General features: G+C 38.8%; 2 long non-coding RNA genes across 5 annotated transcripts in view; one reads left to right on the forward strand and one right to left on the reverse strand.

The window, feature by feature from the left end:
- LOC107969532 (uncharacterized) overlaps positions 1-23057 on the reverse strand; it is a 30969-nt gene extending 7912 nt beyond the window's left edge. The window contains exon 1 of the long non-coding RNA XR_001711434.3: positions 21957-23057. This is a non-coding gene — a long non-coding RNA (uncharacterized LOC107969532). The remainder of the gene's footprint in view (positions 1-21956) is intronic.
- Positions 127-27849, forward strand: LOC104003202 (uncharacterized). Of its 4 annotated transcripts, none has more exons than XR_001711430.4 (7): positions 168-568; positions 3526-3592; positions 18877-19110; positions 24575-24684; positions 25209-25313; positions 26878-27069; positions 27547-27849. It is a non-coding gene; the product is annotated as an uncharacterized LOC104003202 (long non-coding RNA). The 4 variants fall into 4 exon arrangements; XR_001711433.4 differs by lacking the exon at positions 3526-3592 and adding an exon at positions 15493-15613 and having other exon boundaries at positions 174-568; XR_001711431.4 differs by lacking the exon at positions 3526-3592 and adding an exon at positions 17425-17576 and having other exon boundaries at positions 174-568.

The raw sequence follows: 27849 nt of genomic DNA on the forward strand, positions 1-27849 counted from the left end.
CCTTTGCCAATAAGAACACATCTCCACATATAATGTGCCTAAAAGAAAAAAGGAGAGAGCAAGACCAGAGTGTTCGGGTGGTAGTAGTTCCTTAACACAACCCAAACACACAATGCTCAATATGTCATAATGGAGATATCAATCTTAAAAGAATTTCATCAGTCTCCAAAGACACCATTGCCAGGAACCATGCCACACCATACCAGTCAGTGAGCCAGGCTGGTTCTTCTTATCACAAAAGATCAAATGCCCAGGAATATGAGTCATCTGAAGATTCCTGCTAATGAGCAGAGCCCTGCACGAGAGTTGACAAGACTGAAGCCCAGAGTTCTTTGTCCATGAATGTTGGACAAGAATGAGCAGTGCCTGCTTCTCTTAACTTCGAATCTGCTTCAACAGAAAGAGCTTAATGGAAAAGCATGCCCTGCACTTCTGTTTTCCATGAGGAGCCAGAAGTCATCAGCAAAGCTGCAGCCCAAGATGAGAAAAGCCATTCGCCTCCTGGGGCCTCCATGGAGTGAATGCCTTTAAGATGACAAGAGCTGGGATGTAGGAGGAAGGTCATTTTGTGAGTGTGTCTTCATTTTGGTAGATTTTCTTGCAGATGTTTCCAGATGATCATGTCTTTATAATGGTCTTAGTAGACTTGCAGCCTTAACACTTTAAAATAGAAAGTTACCACCTCAGCAATGCTATTAGTGTCACAATAGGTGGTCGTTTGTAATAAGAATCCTTGTACCTGGGATAAAAAGACAACTCTGCTTTTCTACCAGATGATAGATTTTCTGAAGCCTTGGCTGAGCAAGTGGTTTAAATTTGGGTGTAGCTTTCTGGAAAGGAAGCCTTTGGCCATAGAACAAAAGTAATCTTGTTCTAAAACAACTCCTGTGAGATCTCCTTAAATATGGGAGTTAACCAGGGCTTCTCAAATGATCCAACAGAGATATTTCAAAAACAGAATGCTCTCAGCAATCTGGAATATTAAGTCCTTGATGGTAAGATCAATGATTTGCAAAGAAGCCCCTAAATCAGGGTCTTCAACCTTGGCACGATTGACATTTGAAGCTGGATAGCTGGATAATTCCCCACTGTAGGGGGCTGTCCTGTGCACTGTAGGAGGTATAGAAGTGTCCCACTAAATACAAGTAGCAGGAAGATCTCCTATGTTTTGACACCAGATTTCAGCCAATGCCTGATGCTTCACTCAGTGAACCAGCAAATTTTACCATATCACAATTTAGCATTTAGTAAGGGAACGTAAAAGACACCCCTTCATGTTCTTCCAAAAGATTTTCCAAAGGAAGCAACTCAGAATGAACCCAGGTGATTCCAATGGTTTCCAGGAATTCTCATGTTTCATGCATGGGACGTGGCCCCTGGTGCTCAGATCCTGCCTTATGAATAACTGTCTCATCCTCCTCAGGGAACAAATCCTCCAGCTTTTGAAGGACACCCAGACAGGTTGCTTAATGATCATTGGGACATTGTGGCACCGATTTTTTAAATGAAATACACATAAATATCCTGAGCCTGGGGGCTATTTCTCTCTAGTCCTGATGGCCTCTCTCATCTTAAAATAATTTACAGGAATTCTGCAATTATAGTAGGTCCCGGGTTGTTTTTCCTTGCATCACTTTACAGAGATACTTATCAAAAGCCCAAACAAGGCACCATAAATCGTTCACTTCCTTGGTAGGCTCATATAGTTCTGAGTCCCATGTGGTCTATCAAAAGGTCACTTGGTGAGAGGCCAAGCTGCCAGACGTCTTCTCTCATTGCTTTTTAATTTCCTCTCTTCCTTTCTTTATTCTCAGAGATACTACATCTTTAAATAAAAGACAATGCACAACTTTAAGGGAATTTCATTTTAAATAAAATGTTCTTGAATTTAAAAAAGAAGAAGGAAAAGGAGAAATGAGGGGGAGGAGGAGAAAAAGAAAAGCCTCTTCTTGATAACTTGCCTGGACTTCTTGGCTCGGGGTACTGGCTGGGTTCCCACTCGTTCCATTCCATACAATCGGTTACTTTCAGACAACTAGTCAATGGTACCAAAGCCAAACAAAAAGGGAGCGCGCTCATTGACTGTTTTTCTTAAGCCTTGCTATTTACAGAAGATGAGCGTCGTCTGCCTTCGCTAGCTGGTCTTTCTCCGTTGGATGGCTGGCTTCCTTCGTTGAGTCCATTGTTGCTGCACTGGGCTTTGTGCAAGGGACTCGTTTCTTGCAGGTGGCCAATTTCCCATCTCCCTGATGTTCCCCCTTCCTCTGTGAATGGTCTCATTCCAGCAAACCTCATAGTCAAATGAGTGAGTGGTTTGGGGACTGAAGCACGCCACGTTAGACTCATTTCTTTTGCCATTAACTCCTGAAGCCCCATCCATAGTAATCAGAACATTCTGTCCAACAGATGACAAAGTCTGCATTTTGTCTCCTCTTTTGATCTATGAAAAACCATGCATCTCATGGCTGTATACGAAAGCAATCTGAAAAAGAGGTTTTTTCCTCCTTTTGACAAATGTTACTAGAACAGAAACTCTCTTGTTCCTCTCACTTCTGTGTTTCTTGATATTTTGAACTAGATAGATGAATGAATCAATGAATAGTTGCAATGCAATTCTGAAAGAGAAAGTTTTATTTTAAAACACAAATTGATAGCACATGTGTGCTTGGGTTTTGTTTTCATTAGAGTGCAGTTTCCCTGAGGACAAGTATTTGCATGGAGCTCTCTATCCTTTGTTATAATGTAATTGTGGTATTATCAGTATATATATTTTTTTCTTAAATTAAGATGTAGTTGTTAATATGCTTCATTCATACCCTGGGCTAGGCTCCAAAGATACAGTAGTCCCTAAGTGGGGTTGTCATTTTGTACATGTATTTGTAATGTATTTTACATTAATCCTGTATTAGGGTGGGTTTCACACACCAGAAGAGAGGACAATCTCTGGTCCCAACTCATGGCTATGACATGACATGACTGGTTTGTGTCTAAAAAGAATGTAAGCATTTCCTCGCCTGCTTGCTGAAACACCTTGGATGGAGAGACTATCCAGACTTAAGCTTGAATTAAAATGCAAGAAAATTCTTAGAAAATCACTAGGCAGGTAGGGGAATTAAATGATGTGCCACAAAACTGGGTGGGAGAGAGAGCAAAGAGTCCCATATCAAAATCCTACCTGCCTAACCTTATTTATCACCTGTGATAAATTCAGTACTAAAGTAATTCCTATTTCGCTGGGCTGATGTTATCTCAAGAATAAAATAACTATAAATTCCACATCTAGAAGTCCCTCATTTACTCTTAGGAAGGAAAGTGTGACACAGAGGGGGATGGTTGTGCTTTATTGAAGGGTGAAGTGCATGGGAGTGATGATTTTTAAAATGCTAAAAATGAAACCCACTAAGATTGTTAACATAAAAACAGAGTCAAGGTAAATCAATCATCATCAAAAACAACAACAACAAAAGATTCCTTGATTTAGAAGGTGATCATTTAATCAAACCTTTATTCTTTTTCTGTTGAAAGCTCTCCAATCTCACACTAAGAAAACGACTATACATCCAGGTTATTCTGAACCATGGAAAAAAACAGAGTAAGATTATTTTTTGTTATTTAGAAAAATTGAAACATTTTTAACTTCAAAAATTTAAATAGTAGTTTTATTAGTATCTTTTGTTATTACCTGTTCTGAATTCTTTTCAAAGAAAAAATACAAAGGAAGCAAAGGAACAACGAAAATTGAGGGATGATGAGAAAAAAGAAATGAAGGGAAGGAAGAATGAAACAATAAAGGAGAACTATAGGAAGAAAGGAAGGAAAGAAGGAGAAAATAGTCTTCTAACACTTATAAAGATAGGTACGCTAATATGGAAGTACTGACATCATCAGCAGGAAATATAACATCATAGACTACTCATTTAAAATTATTTTTGAATATTCCACTTGCAGAAATATGAAATAGTCATATTTTTTTCTATTCCTCCTGCTAAGAGCAGATAAAATTCCTGCACATTACATATAAAGCAAACTTCAAAAGACTCTAAAAGTTGAAGAGAAGAAAACAGACCACCAGCAGGACCTTAGAACCCCAGGAAACACACAGTGGTGGTTTTTGTTGGTGGTGGTGATTTATTTATTTGGTTTTTGCCTCATATATACTAGACTTGTTACTAGAGAAGCCAGAAACCCAGAAATATCCATGGGCACATAGAAAGAAACAGAGAGGAAAGCTTGTTCCCCATAGACAAAGACCAGAGGAGGCACTGCTTAATAAGAGTGAAAACTCTTAAGTGAAACTCATTTTATTCCAGCCAAATACCACAAAAATCTGCAGCCCACTCCCACCCCTGCCAGCACATGGCAAGTTTGGACTTCCATCATGACAGAGCCATAATGAGGCACCCAAACCCTATTCCATGATGTTGCCTAGGAAAGCCAAATGGTGAGTCTGGACTTCCAGCTCACCCACGGTAACAAAGAAACCTTCCCCTCCCCACAGGCATGGTATCAGAAGTGACCTCCTGGACAGTCAGGATTTTTTATCACTAAACAATAGGAACAAAACCATCCCACCATAATGTCAGTGAAAGCCATATAGCGTGCAGACACAAGCACACTGCCCCTCCCAGCCAGGTGGTATCAGCAAGACCTAGTGGGGAGTTTGAGCTCCCAACCACATTTAGCACTAATGAGATGCCTTTACCTCTTCCTCTATCAACAGAGACCAAGTGGGGAACTTGGACTTCCACCCTACCTGGTTGTAATGAGTGGCATCCCCACCCTTCCTTCCTGTGCCATAGAAGTGTCAGAGAAGGTCTGCTAAAATAGAAGACTTAAGTGGAATCCAGAGACTCATAACATACTACACAAATGCTTAGGTTGTAACCAATACTTATTCATCATAGGAAAACCAAGAATATCTCAATTTCAATAAGAAAATACAATCAATAGACACCAATACTGAGATGGTACAGACATTAGAATTACCTGTGAAAGATTTTGAAGTAGTCATCCTAATAATACTTCAATGAGCATGTACATTTTGAAAAAAATTAAGAAAGTCTCAGCAAAAGAAGAGAACATATAAAGAAGGACTAAACAAAAACTGTAGAACTGAAGAAAACAACTAAAATTTTAAAACTGAATGGATAGACTCAACAGCAAAATGTAAGGGACAGAGGAAAGAATCAGTGAACTTGAATATAAAACAATAGAAATTATTCCACTGGAACAACAGAGAAAAAGCAGCCTGAAAAAGAAAGAGCCTGTTGCTATCACTAAATAGCTAATAGTCATGGCGCCAGAATCTGGCAAGGAGAGGAGAGAGAAGGTAGAGTTTACTCGATAAGATAATAACTGAAAAATATCCCAAAGTTGCACAGACATAAACCTATGGATTCAAGAAGCAGAGAAAATTCCCAAACAAGACAAACCCAATGAAATCCATGAGATGATATATCATAGTCAAAATCTGAAAACTAGAGTCAAAAAAAAAAAAGCAGCAGGAGTGAAATGACATCTTACATAAAGGGGAAAACCAATTGAAAAGATAGCAGATTTCTGATAAGAAACCATGTAGTCCAGAAGAAATTGCTATGACATTTTTCAGGTTCTGAAAGAAAAGAACTGTCAACTCATAATTCTATATCCAGGAATGATGGAGAAACTAAATACTTTCAGATGAAAAATAGCTAAAAGAATTTGTTGCCAACAGATCTCTCCCAAGAAAATGTCTATAGGAAGTTCTTTTTCTTTTCTTTTTTTTTTTTTTTTTTTTTTTTGAGACAGAGTCTCGCTCTGTCGCCCAGGCTGGAGTGCAGTGGCGCGATCTTGGCTCGCTGCAAGCTCCGCCTCCTGGGTTCACGCCATTCTCCTGGCTCAGACTCCCAAGTATCTGGGACCACAGGCACCCGCCACCGCGCCTGGCTAATTTTTAGTAGAGACGGGGTTTCGCCGTGGTCTCGTTCTCCTAACCTCGTGATCCGCCCGCCTCGGCCTCCCAAAGTGCTGGGATTACAGGCGTGAGCCCCTAAGCCCGGCAGGAAGTTCTTTAAACAGTATACAATGTACAGTTCACTCAAACTGGTAAAATGACATCACCCGTAGACTTTAAGTTATGTATATAATGTAATGCCTAGAGGAACCACTAAAGAAAGCATGCAAAGAAATCACTAAAAAACTATAAATAAATAGAAATGGAATTCTAAAGAGTTTTCAAGTTACCCATGGAAAAGTAGAGAGAAGACAACAGAGAAACAAAACCAAGAGAGACAAACAAAAAGTAAAATGACAGACATATGCCCTAACACATAAGTGATTACATTAACTGTAAGTGGTCTAAGTATACCAAGTAAGACTGAGATTTTCTACCTTTTATGACATTATGAATGGACCTGGACAACACTATGCTAACTGAAATAAGCCACATAAAGAAAGACAAATACTACATGATCTCACTTATATGTGAAATCTAAAATAGTCATACTTATAGAAACATAGAATACAGTGATGACTTCCAGGGGCTAGTAGGAGGAGGAAATGGGCAGGTGATGGTCAAAGGACACAAAGTTTCAGTTATGCAGGATAAATAAGTTCTGAAAGTCTACTATATAGCATAATACCTATAGCTAGCAATACTGTATTGTATACTTAAAATTTGCTTTAAAAATTATAACGATAATAAAAGGGGCATGAAGACATTTTGGGGGGTGACGGATATGTTTATAGCCCTGACAGTTATAGCCCTGATGATAGTTTCACAGGTGTGTATTTATCACCAAACTCACCATGTTGTATACATAAAATATGTAAGCTTTTTACATGTCAATCATACCTTAATAAAGTTACTTTAACAAAAATGACAGAGATTTCCAGAGTAGGCTAAAATACATGGCCCAACCATATGGTGTCAACAATGAATTCACATTTAGTAAAACAGTGTAAGCAGGATGAAAGTAAAAGGAAAGATATGCCATCCAAACATCAATCAAAAGGAATCAGGAAGTGGCTATATTCATATCACATAAAGTAGATTTCAGAATAAAGAGAATTACTAGGGACAGAAAGGGACACCACCAGTAAAAGGTAATGATATACTAATGTATACTGTGTAATATACTGATAATTTTCCTGGTAATTACATATGTGTGTGTAATGTGCATTATATGTGTGTGTATATATACGTTATATATGTATATACACACATACGTATATATGTATATACACACATACGTATATATGTATATACACATATGTATATGTATATACACATATGTATATATGTATATACACATATGTATATGTATATACACATATGTATATATGTATATACACATATGTATATATGTATATATACATATATGTTATATATGTATATACACACATATGTATATATGTATATCTACAAATACATATATGTATATATGTATTATGTATATATATTCCATATATACATAAGGTGTATATATAATGTATATGTGCATTATATATGTATATAAGAATAAAATATTGATCCACACAGAAAAATAGAAATTGTAAATGTATATGCATCAAACAATAAAACTGCAAAATATATAAAACAAAAACTGATAGACTTGAAAGTAGAAATATACAAATCCAAAATTATAATTGGATAATTCATCATTTCACTCTCAACAATCGATAGAGAAACAAGACAGAAAATTAGTAAGGATATAGATGAATTCAACATTATCAACCAACAGGATCTAATCCATATTTATAGAACAGTCCACCCAACAACAGCATGCACATTCTTCTCTAGTGCCCTGTGCCAAGATGGGCTATATCTTGAACCATAAAATAAACCTTGCCAAATTTAAGAGAATTAAATCATATAGTACATGGTCTCTGACTACACTCAAATCAGAAACTATAATCAAATTAGAAAACAATCAATAGAATAATAAAAAGAAAGCTTCCAAACTCTTAGAAACTAACAAATAAAAATATTTTAAATAATCCATGGATCAAAGACAAAATCTCAAGAAAAATTTAAAAATACACTGAACTAAACAAAATGAAACTATATTAAAATTGGTGAGATGCAGCTAGAGCAGAGAAATGTATTGCACTAAATGCTTGCATTAGAAAAGAAGAAAATACTTTAATCAGTAGTCTAAGTACTCATGTCAAAAAACTAGAAAACCAAATAGCAAAATAACCTAAAATAAGCAGAAGGAAAGAAATAATAAAGACGAGAGTGGGGATCAATGAGATTAAAAACTGGAAAACAATACAGAAAATCAGTGTAATTATGATATAGTTATTTGAAAATATTAAGAAAAATGCCAAAGTTCTTGCTAATTGAAAACCAGAAAAATTATTCATATTAAATGATTAATATCAGGAATACAACAGTGGGTAGTAATACAGATTCTACAGACATTAAAGGAATAATAAAGGAATACCACATACAACTCTACAGCATAAATCTGACAACACAGATAAAATGGACCAACTTCTTCAAAATATGCAAACTGCCACAGCTCATCCAATATAAAATAATTTGCATAACCCAATAACAATTTAAGAAATAGGATTTCTTATTTGAAACTCTTAAAAAGGTAACTCCTGGCCCAGATTATTTTACTAGCAAAATCTACCAATCATTTAAAAAATTAACACCAATAGTACACAATTTCTTCCAGAAGATAGAAGAGAAAGAAACCCTTCCCACTTCATTTTGTGAAGTCAGTAGTGCCTTGATACTAAAATCAGAGACAGTGCAAAAAAAGAAAACTATAGACCAATAGCACTCATGAATATAAATGTAAAGATCTTTAGGAAAATATTATCAAATAGCATTCAGTAAAAAAAAAAAATCTAAAATATGTCTGTGTGTAATGATCATGAGAAGTTTATTCCAGGAGTTCCAGGAGTTTAGTTCCAGAAGTTTATTCTAGTTTAATATTTGAAAATCAATCAATATAATTGTTATAGACTGAATGTTTATATCTCCCTCAAAAATCGTAAGCTAAATCTTAACACTCAAAGTGATGGTATTTGGAGGTGTGCCTTTAGAAGTTATTAAGTCATGAAAGCAGAGCCCTCAAAGTGATGGTATTTGGAGATGGGCCTTCGAAAGTTATTAGGTCATGAGGGTACAGCCCTTGTGAATGATACTAGAGATTCCAGAGAACTCCCTCATCCCTTCTACCATGTGAGGACACAGTGAGAAGATGCTTTCTATGAACCAGAAAGTGGGCCCTCACCAGTCACTAATTCTGCCAGTGCCTTGATTTTGGACTTCCCAGCCTTCAGAACTGTGACAAATAAATTTCTGTTGTTTATAAGGGACATATTTATGGTATTTTGTTATAGCAGCCCAAATGTACTAAGATAGTAATCCACCATACTAACAAGGTACAGAAGAAAGATCACATGTTTATATAAATTGATGCAAAAAAATTTGACAAAATTGGACAACCATTTATAAAAAAGCCTCTCATAAAACCAGGAATAAAGAGGGTCTTCCTCAGCTTCATAAAGAACATCTACAAAAAAATGCAATTAACATTGTACATCATTTTGAAATACTGAATGCTTTCCCTGCTAAAATTGAGGGCAAGGCAAGGATATCTGCTTTCACCACTGCTGTTCAACAATGTGCCAGAAGTTCTAACCAGCACAGTAAAGCAACAAAAGGAAATAATAAGCATGCAGACAGAAAAAAAAAAAAGAAATAAAACTGCCCATCTTTGCAGACTTTCTGTGTAGAAATCCCAGGATATTGACCACAAAAAAAAAAACCCTTTAAAGCTAATATGTGAGTTCAGCAAGCTCACAGGATACAAGAACAGCATACAAAACCATTTGTGCTACTATACAGTAGCAATAAACATGTGGAAACAAACTAAAATTACACTACCATTTGTAATCATTCAAAAAAGAATGATTTTTTGAAATCATTGGTAATGAATAATAATGAAATACTAACTGTAAATCTATCAAAACATACACAGAACTTATATGTTAAAAACTAGGAAATACTGATGAAAACATTTAATCAATGTCCAAGTAAAGGAGAGACATACCATATTCATGGATTGCAAGACTTAACATAAATATACCAACTCTTCCCTAACTGATATTCACATTTAATGCAATTCCTATCAAAATCTCAGCAGGATTTTTTACAAATATATAAAAGATTATTCTAAAATTTATAGGAAGGCCACAAGCCCTAGACTAGTGATAACAATCATGAAAAATAAACTGGATGGAAACACACAAAATGCTATCAAGACTTATTTTACAGCTACGATAATCAAGACTGTGGTATTGACAGAGAAACTGACACATAGATCAATAAAACAAAATACAGAATGCAGAATTACTCCCAGGAGCATGGCCAACTGGTGTTTTACAAAGGTGCAAAAGCAATTCAGTGGATAAAGAATAGTTTTCTCAACAAAAGGTGCTGGAGAAATTGGATATCCAGAGGTTTAAAAAAAAAGACCTCAAGCTAAATCTCACTTCTTATATTAGGTTGGTGCAAAAGTAATTGCGGTTGTGCCATTAAAAGTAATGTAATGGCAAAATCACAATTACTTTTGCACCAAACTAATACAAAAAATAATTCAAATGTATCATAGATACATAGATGTAAATGTAAATATAAAACTATAAAACTTTTAGAAGAAAACAGAAGAAAATCTTTGAGATCTAAGGTTTCTCAAAGAGTTCTTAGACATAACACCCACACTTATAAAATAAAAATTTCAATAAATTGGACTTGCATAAAATTAAAAACTCTTTATCGGCAAAAGACCCTTTTAAGAGGATGAAAATACAAGCTATAGACTGGGAGAATATGTTTGCAAATACATTGAACTACAGGGTCATACCTAGAATACCTAAAGAACTCTCAAACTCACCACTAGACAAAAAAATTGAAGTAGAAAATAGGCAAAAGACATTAAGAGACATGTCACCAAATAGGATACATGGGTAGCAACTTAAGCGCATGAAAAGTTATTCAACATCACTAGCCAATAAAAAATGGAAAACAAGACCATGATGATATATGACTATATTCCTATTACAATAACTAAAATAAAAATTAATGACAACACCAAATTCTGGTGAAGATGCAGAAAAACTGAATTCCTCATACATTGTGAAAGAGTATAGTTACTCTGGAAAATAGTTTGGCAGTTTCTTTAAAAACTGTGTATATACTTACTTTATGCTCCAGCAATTGCACTTTTTGCATTTGTCCCAGAGAAATATTTATGTTTCTACAAAAACATATACAGAATTATTCATAGCAGCTTTATTTTCACTAACCAAGAACTGGAAACAACCAAAATGTTCCTTTAATAGGTGAACAAACTGTGGTACAGCTATACCATGGAAAAGTACTCTGCTATGAAAAAGCACAAACTATGGATACATATAACTTGAATGATTTCAAGAGCATTAGAGTATTATGCAGAGTGAGAAATAAAAAGCCAATTTCAAAAAGCTGCATGCTATATGATACCACTTATGTAACATACTCAAAATGGCAAAATCATAGAGACAGAAAATAGACTAGTGGTTGCCAAGGTTAGGGATTGGAAAGGGAGGGGTAGAAATGATTATAAAGAGGTGGTATTAGGAAGTCTTCATGGTGATAGAATAATCCTGTATCTTGATGGTGGCAGTTGCATAAATCTATATAAAATGATAAAGTGACAAAGTGAAATGGAACCATACACACACATTGTGCCAATACAGGTTTCTTGTTTTGATGTGATGGGATGTTACCACTGGGGAAAGCTTGGTGACAGGTACATAGGACTCTTTGTACTGTCTTTGCAACCTCCTGTGAATCGTTCTTATTTCAAAACAAGAGTTTTTAAAATTATTCTAGCTTTTACTTACAAAAGTAGTGCATCCATATGGTCAAAAAGTCAAACAGTATGTGAAAACATAAAATCAAAATCAGAATTCCCCTTTTCACCATGTCTATGCCCAGATCCACTCCCAAGTAATAAACATAATAAACAGGCTCTTCATTCTTCCATGTGAAATATGCACCACTGTTTGTGTAAGTTTCACTTTTTTTTTTTTTTTTTTTTTGAGACGGAGCCTTGCTCCGTCACCAGGCTGGAGTGCAGTGGCACGATCTTGACTCACTGCAACCTTCACCTCCCGGGTTCAAGTGATTCTCCTGCCTCAGCCTCCCAAGTAGCTGGGACTACAGGCACACAGCACCATGCCCAGCTAATTTTTGTATTTTTAGTAGAGACGGGGTTTCACCATGTAGGCCAGGATTGTCTCGATCTCTTGACCTCATGATCCGCCCACCTCAGCCTCCCAAAGTGCTGGGATTACAGGCGTGAGCCACCGCGACTGGCCAAGTTTTACTTTTTTAACACAAATGAGATCATATGATACATGTTGTTTTACACCTTGCTTTTGTTTTTTTTGGTTTTTTGTTTTCTTTTTTTACTATTATTATTATACTTTAAGTTCTAGGGTACATGTGCACAATGTGCAGGTTTGTTACATATGTACACATGTGCCATGTTGGTGTGCTGCACCCATTAACTCGTCATTTACATTAGGCATATCTCCTAATGCTATCCCTCCCCACTCCCCCCACCCCATGACAGGCCCTGGTGTGTGATCTTCCCCACCCTGTGTCCAAGTGTTCTCATTGTTCAATTCCCACCTATGAGTGAGAACATGCGGTGTTTGGTTTTCTGTCCTTGTGATAGTTTGCACAGAATGATGGTTTCCAGTTTCATCCATGTCCCTACAAAAGACATGAACTCATCCTTTTTTATGGCTGCATAGTATTCCATGGTGTATATGTGCCACAGTTTCTTAATCCAGTCTATCACTGATGGACATTTGGGTTGGTTCCAAGTCCTTGCTATTGTGAATAGCGCCACAATAAACATACGTATGCATGTGTCTTTGTAGCAGTATGATTTATAATTCTTTGGGTATATACCCAGTAATGGGATGGCTGGGTCAAATGGTATTTCTAGTTCTAGATCCTTGAGGAATCGCCACACTGTCTTCCACAATGGTTGAACTAGTTTACAGTCCCACCAACAGTGTAAAAGCATTCCTATTTCTCCACATCCTCTCCAGCACCTGTTGTTTCCTGACTTTTTTTTTTAATTTTCTTTTTTTTTTAATTTTACTTTAAGTTTTAGGGTACATGTGCACAACGTGAAGGTTTGTTACATATGTATACATGTGCCATGTTGGTGTGCTGCACCCATTAACTCGTGATTTAACATTAGGTATATCTCCTAATGCTATCCCTCCCCCTTTCCCCCACCCCACAACGGGCCCCCATGTGTGATATTCCCCTAAAATCTTTCTTGGAGATTTTTCTTCCAATCAGCTTAGTCTTTTCTTTAAAGGCCACACGTCATCAGTTGTGTGTGCATCTCATCACCTATTTCACCATTCTCCTCCCCACAGATGTTAGGGTTGCTCCTAGACTCCTTATGCATTTTGCTTTGCTCTGTGTTGCTATTGCAAACAATGCTACAATAAACAAATGAGCGTCATCTACATACACCTTTGCGTCTAGCAGTGGTATGAGAAAGCTATTTCATGAGAGTCTAACCAACACTGGGTTTTATCAAACTTTTGAAATGTTTGACATGATGCTGTTTAAAGTGCTACCTTTGTACTTTTGGACACAGCCTTTCTTTGACTTCAGCAACACCGTGCCACCTGTTCTTGGTTCTCCTGCCTGGCAGGCCCCTCCTGATCTCTTCTCCTCCCCTGAAGGCCCCTCTTGATCTCTGTCCTCTGGTGGTTCCTTTTCTTTGGCTCAAACTTTAACCGTTTTCATCCGGAGGGCTCAGTGCTGGGTCCTCTTTCCTCTCTACATGGGCTCCTTGGGGATATGGTACCAATTCCCTAGAATTTAAATACCACTGTAATGCAGGCAAGTCCCAAATTTGATCTTAAGCTCAGAGCTTTCATCCAAGTCCCAGATTTGTATCTATAACTGCTTACTTGACATATCTAATTAGACACCTCAAAGATCTCTCAAATTTCTTAAGTCTAAAGCAAACAGAAGTCTTGGTTTTCCCCCTTTAAACTTCCTGGTATCACTTGAAGTCAATTCCTTTTCACTAAAATGCCTCGAACCAATCACTCAAGGAGAACAGAGCTGCAGCCCCACAGTAGCCCTCACATACGCCTTCTCCTGTCCATCTCCAATGCCCCACCTAAACAAAACCCCCAAACATGTTTAATTGTAATAAACCTTGCTGCCTGCTTCCTTCCATTCTCTCCTCAGCTGTAAAAGTTACCTTTTTACAACACAAACCTGTAAACTAGATCAAATTATTTATTTTCTCAAAATCCTTCTACGGTTCTTCACCAGGCTTCATTCCTCAAATTCCCACATGCTTTCTCCTACCCACTGTGTTAGAAACCTGTGGCTGCCGTAACAAAACACCACAAACTGGGAGGCTTAAAACCACAGAAATCCACTCTCTCTTACCGTTTTGGAAGCTAGAAGTTCAAAATCAAGGCATCAGCAGGGCCTCACTTCCTCTGGAGGTTTCAGGAAGAATCTGGCTCTCCCAGCCACTGATGTTGCTGGCAGACTCAGCATTTAAATTTAGCAGCTGCATCATGCCAGTCTCTGCTCATCATTCTGTGGCGCTCATCCATGACTCTTCCATGTCTGTGTCCACATTCCCCTCTTACGAGTGCACTACCCACTGGACTCAATCCCACCCTCATCCAGCACGACCTCATCTTCACCTGATTGCACCTGTAGAGATCCTATTTCTGAGTAAGGTCACATTCTGTGTGGGTTGCTGGGGGTCAGGACCGGAACGTATCTTTCTGTGGGACAGAGCCCACTACACCAGTATCCCAACTTCTCTTTATACGTCTCTCCTCATCACTCGTTGGCTTCATGCAGGGGCACCCTCCCTTCCTTAAAAGCACCCAGCAGCTCTGTCCTATTATAAGGCCTTTGGACATCCTATATCCTTCCTCTGGAAGGTTTTCTCTCCACCTCCCATTCTCCATGTGGCTTTTTCTTTGGGTCTCCATTTAAATACCATCTCCTTGCCCACCCTAAGTCAATAGGCCTCCTTTGCTGCTTTCCGCCTCAGCCTCTTAGAGTGCTTGTCAGCCTGGCATGGTGGCTTACGCCTGTAATCCCAGCACTTTCGGAGGCCAAGGCGTGTGGTTCACCTGAGGTCAGAAGTTCGAGACCAGCCTGGCCAACATGGTGAAACCCCATCTCTACTAAAAACACAAAAATTAGCCAAGCATGGTGGTGGGCAACTGTAATCCCAGCTACTCAGGAATCTAAGGCAGGAGAATCACTTGAACCAAGGAGGTGGATGTTGCAGTGAGTCGAGATCGTGCCATTGCACTCCAGCCTGGGCGACAGAGCAAGACTCCGTCTAAAAAAAAAAAAAAAAAAGTGCTTGTCATGGAATTTATGATTGCATCTTAAAATTATTTACTTTTCTTTGCTCCTTCCTTGAGTTGCTCTCTGCTGGATAAGTGGTGGCCAAGAGAACCACGTGTGCTGGTGGAAAAGCGCTGGACCTGCTGCCCAGCACCACAGCCGACAGCAGCAAATGGCCATTGAACACTTCGAAATGCGGTTGGTGCAACTGGGAAACTACATTTTTAATTTTAGTTCCTTTACATTATTTTAAATTTAAATAGTTACATGTGGCTAATGGCGCTTGAGTACTGGACACAGGCAATCTAGAATCTCAACTTTGGACCAGCAAATTCAGTGTCAGTCTTGTTGACATCTGTGTACATAGCAACTAGCTCAGGACAAGACATGTTTCTGTTCAATGTGTATTTTAAATGAATGGTAATAGAGTTTCGTTCTTATTCGCATTTATTTAATTATAATGAGGTTGGGTATCTTTTCATGCACTTGTTCACCACCATTTTTAATTCTTTTATCCATGGGCTGCCCACTTTTCTGTATAGCTCTTTATTATCTTAAGCATTTTTGCATCTTAGGAAATTCACCCTATGACTATCATATGTGTGGCAAATTTTTTTGCAGATTGTGTTTGTCTTCTTACTGAGGCCTCTGCCATGTGAAAGCTGTAAATTTACATGTAATCAGTTTTATCAACCTATTATTTTATGGTTTCTGAGTATAAACTCTTAGTAAATTGTTTTTATAGTACATGTAAGTGAATTTAACAATAACTGGATAGCTTTATATTCCTTTTTATCTCAGCATTTTTCAGAAGAAAAGACAACCCCAGCCATAGGTTAGTATTACAGTTGCATCATGTTATTTTTTCTCAGAAGATTCATAAATTTCCATGAACCAAATGGCCAATAACAACTACTAGAAGAAGTAACAGAAAATGAATGTCCACTGAGACTTTTAAAAAAGAAACATTTCTAATTCACTGAATTAAAATTTTATTTCAGAGTTGTTTGGCTTGATGTATAATTAGAAAGGAAAGTATCTCTTAAGAAACCCCATAAACTACACAATAAGGCACCATCTCACGCCAGTCAGAATGGCGATTATTAAAAAGTCAGGAAACAATAGATGTTGGCGGGGCTGTGGAGAAATAGGAGTGCTTTTACACTGTTGGTGGGAGAATAAATTAGTTCGACCATTGTGGAAAAGTGTGGCGATTCCTCAAGGATATAGAACCAGAAATACCATTTGACCCAGCAATCCCATTACTGGGTATATACCCAAAGGATTATAAATCATTGTACTATAAAGACACATGCACACATATGTTTATTGCAGCACTGTTCACAATAGCAAAGACTTGGAACCAACCCAAATGCCCATCAATGATAGACTGGATAAAGAAAATGTGGCAAATATACACCATGTAATGCTATGCAGCCATAAAAAAGGATGAGTTCATGTCCTTTGCAGGGATATGGATGAAGTTGGAAACCATCAACCTCAGCAAACTAACACAGGAAGAGCAAACCAAATACTGCATGTTCTCACTCACAAGTGGGAGTTGAACAATGAGAACACATGAACACAGGGAGGGGAACATCACACACTGGGGCCTGCTGGGGGGTGGGACAAAGGGAGGGAGGACATTAGGACAAATACTTAATGCACGCAGGGCTTAAATCCTAGATGACGGGTTGATAGGTGCAGCAAACCACCATGGCACATGTACACCTAGGTAACAAACCTGCACATTCTGCACATGTATCTGGGAACTTAAAGTAAAATTTTAAAATAAAATGAAAATGAAAAAAGATGGAAAATAAAAAGAAACCCCATATACCAATACAGTTGCTCACAGGTATAACCAAAAGTAGGGTTCCAAGGGACAGGATACTCACGTTGGGCACTTCCATGCACCTAAAGAACCGAAATGAAAACTTCACATCAACACTGCCTCATGGGAAGTGACTCACTGACCTTATATTCCTCTGTTTCTTTCCTAATGCAAGGGGACTCTCGCCCATTTCCCACAGACCTATATACCCCGCCTGCAAACCTGACGGAAAGGCCCACACACCACACCAGAGAGATGTGGAGGGACGGAGCATTCATCATAGACAGCATTGGAGCCCCCGTCCCGGAACCCTGAGCATGCCTGCAGGTAGTGGAGGGTTTGCCTTCATCAGCAAACACCAGATGCCTTTCACATCTTACCCACAGGGCTCCAAATTACTGTATTTTTCATCGTCATTTAATCAGTGTTCCTTCTGTTGTGACACCTGACAGACACTGCCAATGATGGTGGGTGATCCCAAATTTGAACAATTCATTGTTGACTGTAACAAATACCTGTCAATTTTAAACTGACAATTTCTACTTATGTTAAATTGCAGAAAAAAAGATAAAACACCCTCTGTTATGGTATTATGAAAAGAAATAAGAAAATATTTGATATGTGCTTTTACAGGTTTGAACAAAACCTAAAAGATTTAGCTTTCATATTTTCCAAAAAAAGACAAAGAAAAAGAAGAATGAATAGAACAAAGCTGGCATCATATTGTATCTGATTGATGGTTCCATCACAAAGTTTTCTCTTTGTACAAATGCACATATGTCTACATATACCCTTACATCTGAATATTTGAATTTAGATTTCATCGCATCAAAATTTTAAAAGTAAAACTCATTACCAATAGAGTCAATTAGGAAAATGTTTCTGGCTCCAAAAGTCTCTACTTCTTAAAAGGAACATAATTATAAGGGCTATAAACATTTGAATCATTTCCTCGAACATGTACAAGTATGTGCCTGGTGAACCTCTTCCATAGGAAACTCTAGCCCTTTCCCTAATGGCACATTTTCTTAATGGCTTTGCTGTTCCTGAGTTCATTTCATTGCACGGTTACTTGTTATATCCGACATGAGTTAATATTGCAGTAAAAAATATTGAAAGGCATTTCTCCACCACATCAACTCCCTCCACCTGCAGAGGAAGGGATGGAGAATGAGACTGAGTAGAAGGAAATTCACTGGTCCCAAAACTCCTGGGATCACATTTAAAACTCAAATTGGAGGAAGAAGATGAGAGATGAAGGGAAGCTAGAATAAATACCTCTCAAAACAAAGAAGAGAAATGCCCCTCTAAAAACTACACCCTAAAGGTAAACAGAGGAATTCGACATCCACGGTCTGGACTAAAAGATACATGCGATGGGCCCCTACATGGACGCACCAAGCCAGCCCTTCCAAGAGTGCAGCCTGTGAGCTGACTCAGGAACCATATCTCCCATGATGGATGCTCAAAATTGAGAAGCACGTTTGCAAACATGATGACAATCGAAAGCAGGCTCCAAAACCGGAAACGGGCAATCTCCAAAAATATGCACTTTTATTTATGCATTAATAGTCTAGACTGCGTTGCCTATAACAAACTCACTAATTACACTTTCATTCATTTACAGGTTATCAGTGGATGCCTCACCTTAGAAAAGTCCCGTAAAACTGAGGAAGATTGTGGGAGGTATCCTTGGGGGTCATCTAGACCAGCACTCCAGCCTGCCCCAAATCTACAGATCAAAAAAGCAAAGTCCAGAGAAGTAACGTCTCAAGGTCACATAAGTCAGTCCCTATCAACATCAGCACTAAAATCAAGGCTTCCTAAAACCAGTCGGATCATTGTTCCATTACAGCATATGGTAATTCTTGTTAGATGGAAAACAGAAATATTTAGAAAGTCCTAGGAGGGTCTTATTTCTTGAATGGAAAGTGAAGATTTGACATTCTTTAAGACTGCTGGTCAACTCCAGACAAGCTGTATTAAATAATGAAGTGGGAACAGAGACTGTGAAAAATCTAAGGGGAGGGAAAAAAAAGAATCTTTAAAAAAATGCTATAGATTTCAAAGCACTTAGAATTACTATTTTCCTTCCATATCTTTGGCTCCTTCTTCTATTCTGGGTCCTAGTCAAATGTTAGTTTTACTGGAGTGTTCTATCGAGGCCAAATTAACACCCAAACTGGAACTAATACTCACCTTTGTTCTGCAAATTCAGACTCCCAGACGTCACAGAGGTGCTGAACACATTTTAACACTCAGGGACATTTACACCAGAGAAATGCATCAATTTACAAAAAAGTATGAGCCTCAAATGTGTACACCCAATCCATATTGGCGGCCAGAAAGCAGTTTCCCTCCCCCTGCCTCCTCTTCCTCCACTCCCTCCATCCTGCTGGACCTCCCGTGCACTGGATTACCCGGCCCACTCTGGGACTGTCGCAGCACGAGCAACTTTGGTGCCATGCTCTTAATTCCTCAAACGCCGTTACCTCTCTTTATGCTTAGCCCCAAGGTGGGAAGAAGGAAATAAATCTTGTTCCTTGTGGGATGTCACATCCTCGGGCGTTCTGGGACCTTCCATGCCAGGCCTCCAAGCCCTGGTGTGCCAAGGCTCAACATGGCTGAATACAGGGTTCTATTTCATCTTGGCAGAGACACGGACTTTCCACACACAAATTAACATTGTTTCATCTCATTTTGACACCATAATGTCTTTTCCATACACCTGCTCTGACATTTTCATGAAATCATTGCATCCCAATCAACTGAGTAGGGAATTAGCATTGTTACACCAAACATTCTGAAAAGTGTGGGTTATTTTTCATATCTAAATATCTCATCCCCATATGCTGCTTTGGAAAGATAAACTCAAGATCTAACATACTGCAAATTTAAAATTCTAAAATATGCATATTTGATTTTACAATCCCCTTATTGGCAACATGTGCCATGCAAAGCTGTATTCATGCTTGGGTAAATGGGTAACTTTTAAAGTAAATCAAATCTAGGATTTCATAGGAAATGAACCCCCTTTTAATGTTTCAGCATTTTAAAATTAAGAAATATTCCTGGATTGTCATTCCTGACATTACAAATAGTAATTATTCTTCTTGTGATTAATAGCAATGATAGTATTTCTTGTTTCTAAGATGTTTCTGCATACCTCCTAGATGGAGGTATAATAAACTCAATACAATTCATTTATTATGGATTTCATTTCCATGCAGAAAACTGAGGCTCACAGATGCTGCATGTGGTATGCAAGGCACCAGCTCTAATGGGGAAAGGAGGGAATAGAACTTCAATCTTCTGATTTCCAAACTACCATATCATAAAGCACATGAGACAATAACCCTCTCAGAACTAGTGACTTTGCATACTACTATTCCTAATTGTTGCTTAAATGAATCTTAAATAATTTTTTTAAACTTTTTATCAGTGTCATTTTGTGATCCAAGAAATAGCTAACCAAAATCAGCTATGTGTGGGCTCTGGGCAGTTAATTGAATGCTTGGAAGGGCCCAAGTTAAACAGATTTTTGTCAAATAATGTTGCCACCACATAAGGTGACGTGAAAAAGGCTTTTACATGAAGTCTCAAACTGTAGTGCCCCCTATGTGTGCTGTGTGGGAAATGCCTAGGATTTGCTGATAAAGAAACAGGAAAAGCAAACACAGAAATTGTTCTCATCTGTGTAAAATGGCAGGAATACTTAGTTTGCCAGGGTAAAAACGTGCATTTAACAAATTTGAAACCAATGTTCCTCTATCTAAATGCCTAATTACTTACACGTTTTCCTCATCCCCCTCAAACGATTCTCACTCTACAAGAACTTAGCTAAATGTTGTTTTTTTCCTATTAACTCTTCCAGACGAAATGATAAATAACCTTTATGAATTCGTTTTAACCAAACACACTAAACTATTATAACACATGACAATTCATTTGATATCTGTGTTTATATTTCCACCTTCCCCACTCCCAAAATTTAGCCTATTAAATCCTTGAGGGCAGAGATAGTATGTTATAATTTTCAAACCTCCAGTAATTAGCACTTGTTAAATAAACAAATTTAACAAAACATCTTCCTCACCTCCAACTATCTCCCTCAATTTATACTAGGCATGTGGAAAAACTATTAAATCAATATATATTCAAATCAATTCAACAAATACTGATTTGCACATCTAGTTTAGAGATGCAGTGTGACCTCCATACTTTTTCTCATAATGCAATAGCTTTTCTGCATTTTACAAAATACTTTAAGATATTTACCTATTTTGAAAACAAGTTGATATGGATGCACCTGACACTTAGACATAAGACATTCTGCAAAGAATACCAGAGCAAGAGATGGATTCATTCTTCAAAGATCATTCCAACCTTAGTTTCTCCTCCAAGCTCAATTAGTGGAATTTTATGGAGCTTAAGGTGTTGGCACTCAGGAGAACAAGCATGGGGAATTTTGTTTCATTTTGCATATAACCCCATTCAGGCCTATTTTCTCTGCTGAGCAGTTAACTCCTCATGCCTCTGGTAATTCTAATGGATGTACACTTAATAGAGTTAATATTTTTGTGATTGTAAATGGTTCCACCTTCTTAAAGTTTGCCATAAATAGCCAAGTACTGAAGAAAGGAACATGTTTTTCTTTAGGTGCTAGACTTTTTTAAAAATTGTGGATATTAAAAATAGAACACTCACCACTGAGTATCATCAATCATTCTCCCAATTCCAATGAGATTACTTCCAGATTCTGGTGTGGACAACAGGTGTGAGGCTGAAGGAAGCACATAACCTACATTTTCACACACACCTGGTGGGAAGATTGATCCTCAGCTGATCTATGCTTTTCCTAGTGACACCATGTGATGCATCATCAGTAACAGTCCCATTGCTGGCCAGGTCCACCCAAGGTCCTTAGGCTGTACAGATACCCGCCACAATCTCATACATAAGGAGAGAAAATAGGATGTCCAAATGAGTCATGATGAGCCTACACTGAAAGCGTTTTGTGGCCCCAACCATCAGTTTCTCCAGAAATAAGTCTGCTACAAAGTGGAAGGTCCTGCTTCATTTCCCAACTCCCTCGTCATGTGCTCTGAGGGCTGTGAATGCTTTAACAACATCCCAGCCCCGAAATGCGGTGGAGCCAGTTTCCAAGGAAGAACAGCAGCAGTCGACCCCTAACAACAGGGCACAGGTAACGGATAAAAGCTCACCCCGATTTCCAAGTCGCCAAAAGAGTGATCACTGCTAGGCTTTTACCTCTGCTCAGGGTTCCATTTCCATGTGTTTAAGAGGTTATCGAGGTTTTTTTAATTCCAATGGGTTGGCAGGGGAAGTTGTCGGGCTTTTCAGTGACGAAAACTCCTCTGCATGTGAGCCCATAAAACATTAAATGAGAAATACAGATGCTAGAATGCCCAAGTTAGAAACTGAGAGCTAAACATCACAATGCGGATGTTCCCCCACGCATTGGGACGAAACCTCCTGGACAAGATGCTGCACTTAGGAGCCTCAGTTCTTCTCCTGCAGAGACTCCGCCTCAGCCACTTCCGACCCGCCCGATTATCAACATTACAGGGCTAGGTTCCGTTAGTCAATATTTAGTGAGAAAAACTCTAAAAAACGGCGATGAATTGGAGAAAATCTTCACAATCTATACCTCCAACAAAGGACTAATATCCAGAATCTACGAGGAACTCAAAGGAACGGTGAACAGTTTTCATCACCATTATTACGCCCGTACTTAGCCGGAAGTGTGTCTGTCCAATTCCCATCCGGCCGGACTTCAGACTGACTTCCTTTCAGGCGTTCTGGAGAGAATGCGCGTGCCCTTCTCTGCGGATTCTGTGTACCCGGAATCTCATTAGTCTACTGATTGGGAATCGCAAGCATCAGCCAGGCACAATGGCAGCTGAACACTGATTTGGTATCAACGTGTTTGTGCTGAATCCCTCATAAACTGGGAAGATGTTTCTTTCTTAGGATCCCTCGCAGACCACAGCTTCCTCACAGGTACCCGATGGGGAGACAAGAAGTGTACACAGCTGACATCCAGCCTTCTCTCTGGCTGATTCAGGCACTGAAAGCCACATGGTCATCACGGTCTTCTGAAGATTATTAGTGAGAAAGCCACTTAGAACAAAGCCGTCCACAGTTATAGTTCTTTCATCTCGAAAACTAACAACACAAGGTCACTGCCCTGGAGGACCCCTTGAAAAACTGACACTTGTCCATTATGCAAATTCTTTGTTGATTGTTGTTGTTGGGTCCAGAGTCTAGTTATGTAGGGAACTAGAGAGAAAAAGAGAGAGAGAGAGGAGAGAGAGGGAGATAGAAGAGAGGAGAGAGAGATTTGAAACCCATCTCACACCCTAAATGTGGGCAGGCTTGCAGACAGATATCTTGGAACTACGAGGTAAACATGTTCTAAATCCCCTGTTTTGGGAAGATAAGTGCTCAGAGTTCTGTAAGCTAAATGCACACTGCTGAAATGTGATTGAAAACTTTGTGATGTGAAGACTAAAAATCACAAGTAGGAGGCAGGCAGTGTTTAATCTTCTGCTGGATGACAATTCAAGATAGACTGATAGAGATACCTGCTGCCTGATAAACCAGTCAATATTGTAGATGGTAGATATTTGCAGTCAACAGGCCCTGGGAGCAGGGAGGGGGAGCTGGGGACCACAGCATTACTATACTGCAATTCTGCTTCCAGCTCCTTGCTAAGGAAGGCGAGACCTATAATTTGCTGTATTATGTTATCATACTATGGATCGAAAAGCATTCAAATCCTTCCAAGTAGACCATGTTAATCCTGTACATAGGCGTTCTTCGGCCACGTCATTGTCCATTGCAGACGGCACATGTTAATCTATCCTAAAAGTGAAAGTGAAGGGTGCTCTTTGAAAGAACTCTCTCTCATTCTAGAAAAGCCAGGTTTTCAGGCAGAAATTTTTCTGGTTTGTCTGTACTTAAAATTCTTAGCTTTTTTTTTTTTTTTTTTCAAATACACTGGCAGGAATATACACCAAACACTCACAAAAGAACCAGAGAAATCACTGGTTCTGGCCAAATGAGTAGAACACACACACACACACACACACACACACACACACAGTGACTAAAGCGGGATAGTAATTAATGTGTCTAGAGTAGTTTTCAGAGTATGTGTGTGTATGTGTGTGTGCGTGTGTGTACCTACATGTGCATATCCCTGGTAGTGCATTACTGCTGCACTTATTTGGAGGAAATTTGAGAAAATATCTTTGAACATGGTTGTCTTACTGGATTTCATTTATTAAATAATTCACCAGGCTTTTCTTCTGGAAAAATGTCCAACTGTAGCAGACAGAAAGGAAGCCAAGAGAGGGTGTTTACAGCAAGGAGGGGCTATGAAATATCTTCACTCCAGGTTCTTTACGAGGTAAAACCGTGTCCCACCACACCACTATCCCTGTTGCAAACTGTTCATCTAATTTCCCTCTTTTTTGGGATATTTTGTTTTCCCCTAAATGTCAGAGTTTGCTGGGGGAAAAATATTTTTGGTTGTTTCTTTGGAAGCTTCTTGCAGTATGCCTCCACCTGCTGGAAGGAATCAGGCATGTTGTTAGGTGCGGCTGCAGCCCTGCACGTTCAGAGCTGCCTATTTCTGTGTAACTGAAGAAAACAGAAATTATAAATCTATAGAAGAGATGTTTACTTATAAATGTTTACTTATAAATATCACATGTAAATTAAATGCTATGCATCAACCTACTGCAAAGTTGTATAGTCAATGTATTTTTATTATAGTTTGAAATGAAAATAACTTCATTTTAAGGGAAACAGAATTTATGATGATGCAAGTAATCCAGGATGTCGATCAAAATATACCCATTTAAAGGTAAGGTGAAATGTAAATTGTGGTATTAAAGTTCCAAATGTTAACAAGTATTTTCATTTCCCCAGCTGCAGTGTATCATTTTTATCAGTAATTGGAAGCATGCTGCATGTTTGACTCTGTGGACTCCTGCTTTACACAACAGAACATTCCGATGGTGTGCATGTGCCATAGTACGTATAGAAATTCTAAGAATTCATATAATTTACCTGCTAAATCAGGGACTATTACAGTCTGCTGTGTAAATTCACATTTTGGCACTCTTTAAAAAGTAGATTATTATTGACCCAATAGACCATAACAGCTCCAAAGAAGCCGTTACTGTACATCGTGTAAAGCCTTCGTGGTGTGTGTTTTATTGAAGCTCTGTAGCTGTCGGAATCTGCTTGTCAATCTAGCTGCCATGCGCGTGCACCAAATGCATTGCTAAAGATGCCTTGTAAATTGAAGCTTTAGTCAAATTACCCTTGTTCTTGTCCAATAAGCCATGGTATAAAATTGGATATTTCCACTGCAGTTTCTTTCTCCACCTCCAGAATTCTATTTCCCTGTATTTATAGAGGTTGAAATTTTGAAATGTGGATAAGGGAGTGGTAATTTGATTTCAAGTTTAAAAAAAAAAAAGCAGGAAGAAAATTGAAGACAGTTTTTGCTTTGCATGAAAAAACATCTCAAAGAATGCATGAATTTACCAGCTTCCAGGAGGCTGACAACGGTCACAGTGAGATTTCTCTACTTTAGGCTTTTGGGAATCCAAATAAGATTTTTATTTAATTTTCTATGTGCTAATTTTGTGTTTTTCCACCTGTCTGTCCTCTTCTTTCATTTAACAAAAAAATGAACATTGGAACATTTGCCAGGAAAAAAAAAAACCTTTTTAGTTACTTGTACCTTCAGTAAAAATAAAATAATACTTTGAGGTCTCAAGCTGTAGGTGCAGCACTTTCAGTGTTTTCCTGGGCTGGTGAGAGGTTTTGGCAAAGCCGTCCTGACACCCACACAGCATACACAGCGTGTTTGTGACGATGATTAAGCCATTTGTTAGTCTCTTCCTGATATGGCTGAAGCCATGCAAATCAGCATGGATTCCCAATCCTCAGAGACAGGGTATGTTCTAGAAAGCAAGCTATGAACAAAAAGTTCAGGCTGGATTACCTGAAGGAGATCCAGGCTTAATGTCACTAGGTATATGTCCTTACTTTCTGGCCGAGAGCAAACATTTGGTAAGTTTCTGAGCTAGGAAGAAAATGCTTATGGAACCGTGGTTTTAAAAACATGCAGTCATCAGAACATATCCGCTTAGAGACCAATATTTCTTCAAGTTATAGAAGAAAAAAAATAGGAAGGGTGAGATTAAGTGCTGTATAACTTTGTTCTTTCCCGTAAGAAATAGTAAAAGCTCATATTTTTATACTATGTTATTTCAATATATAATTGTTATAATTGATAGCTTAAAATCCTAAAGTTCAATGGTAATGTGACAAATGGGAGACAGAGCTAGAGCAAACTCAATGAGGTATTTTTTTAGTTCCATATCACGTCAGATAAATGGATAGAGAGTTAAGAACCGCAAATTTCTAAGAAATCACCAGCGTAATTATCTTGGGAAAATATAGTTTATTTTCATTTTGCAAATATCTGCTAACCACTGCATCACCCCTCCTGTGCTCAAGAGAAAGGAGCACAGTGTGTCCCCCTAACACTGTGGAGTAAAGCATGAGAAAATTCTTTACGCAGCCCTGCCGTAACAAATCTCAGCTGGTCCTCTGCTGTCCTCTGGGGAGAATGCATTTGAACTCATCTCAAAGAGCTGGTTTTCTACCCTGGAGGTCTCCGATGGCTACTGCGAGAAGAAAGCCATGTCCCGAAAGCAGTGATACAGATTGGCAGCCACTGCAGAGATGCAGAATGTCGAAGAGTGTGTGTGTTGTAAGAGATTCTTAACCCCTCCCTAGCACCCATAGGGGCAGTCCACAGCCTGCAGCTTGGGCGGGAGGGGGTTAATGCGGGGCAGCTGCCTGGCAGGGACCAGCTGAAATGGATCAGCTAGGAACCAGCCTCCCCTCTGCATTAACCCTCGAAGGGATGCAGAGGCCCAGGACAGAGGCCAGCCTGCTGTGCTGCACCTCGGCCTCATTTATTCATGGGAGACACACGCGCGTGTGTGCATACACACACACACACACACAGAGAGAGTTCATTTTACCTCCTGACCCCTTCTGCCTCTTGTCCTGATTTGAATGAGAAGTTATATTTCTAAACACAGTGCTTTCTCACTGGGCTATTTTTGTAATATAGTATGCTGAGTTGCTGCCTTAAAATTATATATATATATATGCACACATACATGCACACACACAACAGGCGTGCAGACCTTACAGGCTGATGATTCTGCCTCTTGCCAAGGGAATTCCTGGACAGACACTGCTCTGAAAGAAAAACCCTCTGGTTTTGGAAGTCTGGTTGGGCAAGGCAGGCGGAGGTCATGGAGGGGCCGGCGTGATGGAATCCTCGGTGCAGCTGACTGCGCAGCCCGACACTGGCGTGGACACTGGGATGCGTCATGCAACATCCAACCAGAGCACACTCACGAGGACAAACATGGGCCCACCTATTTACCATCAGAAAAACAAAATCACGCTCTTTCACTTTGAAAGAAGGGGGAAACTGGAAAGTTATTATTTGAAATAAAATGGAATTTTAGGATAA

The sequence above is a fragment of the Pan troglodytes genome, chromosome 17 (assembly GCF_028858775.2).
Source record: "Pan troglodytes isolate AG18354 chromosome 17, NHGRI_mPanTro3-v2.0_pri, whole genome shotgun sequence".
In the NCBI taxonomy this organism is placed as follows: domain Eukaryota; kingdom Metazoa; phylum Chordata; class Mammalia; order Primates; family Hominidae; genus Pan; species Pan troglodytes.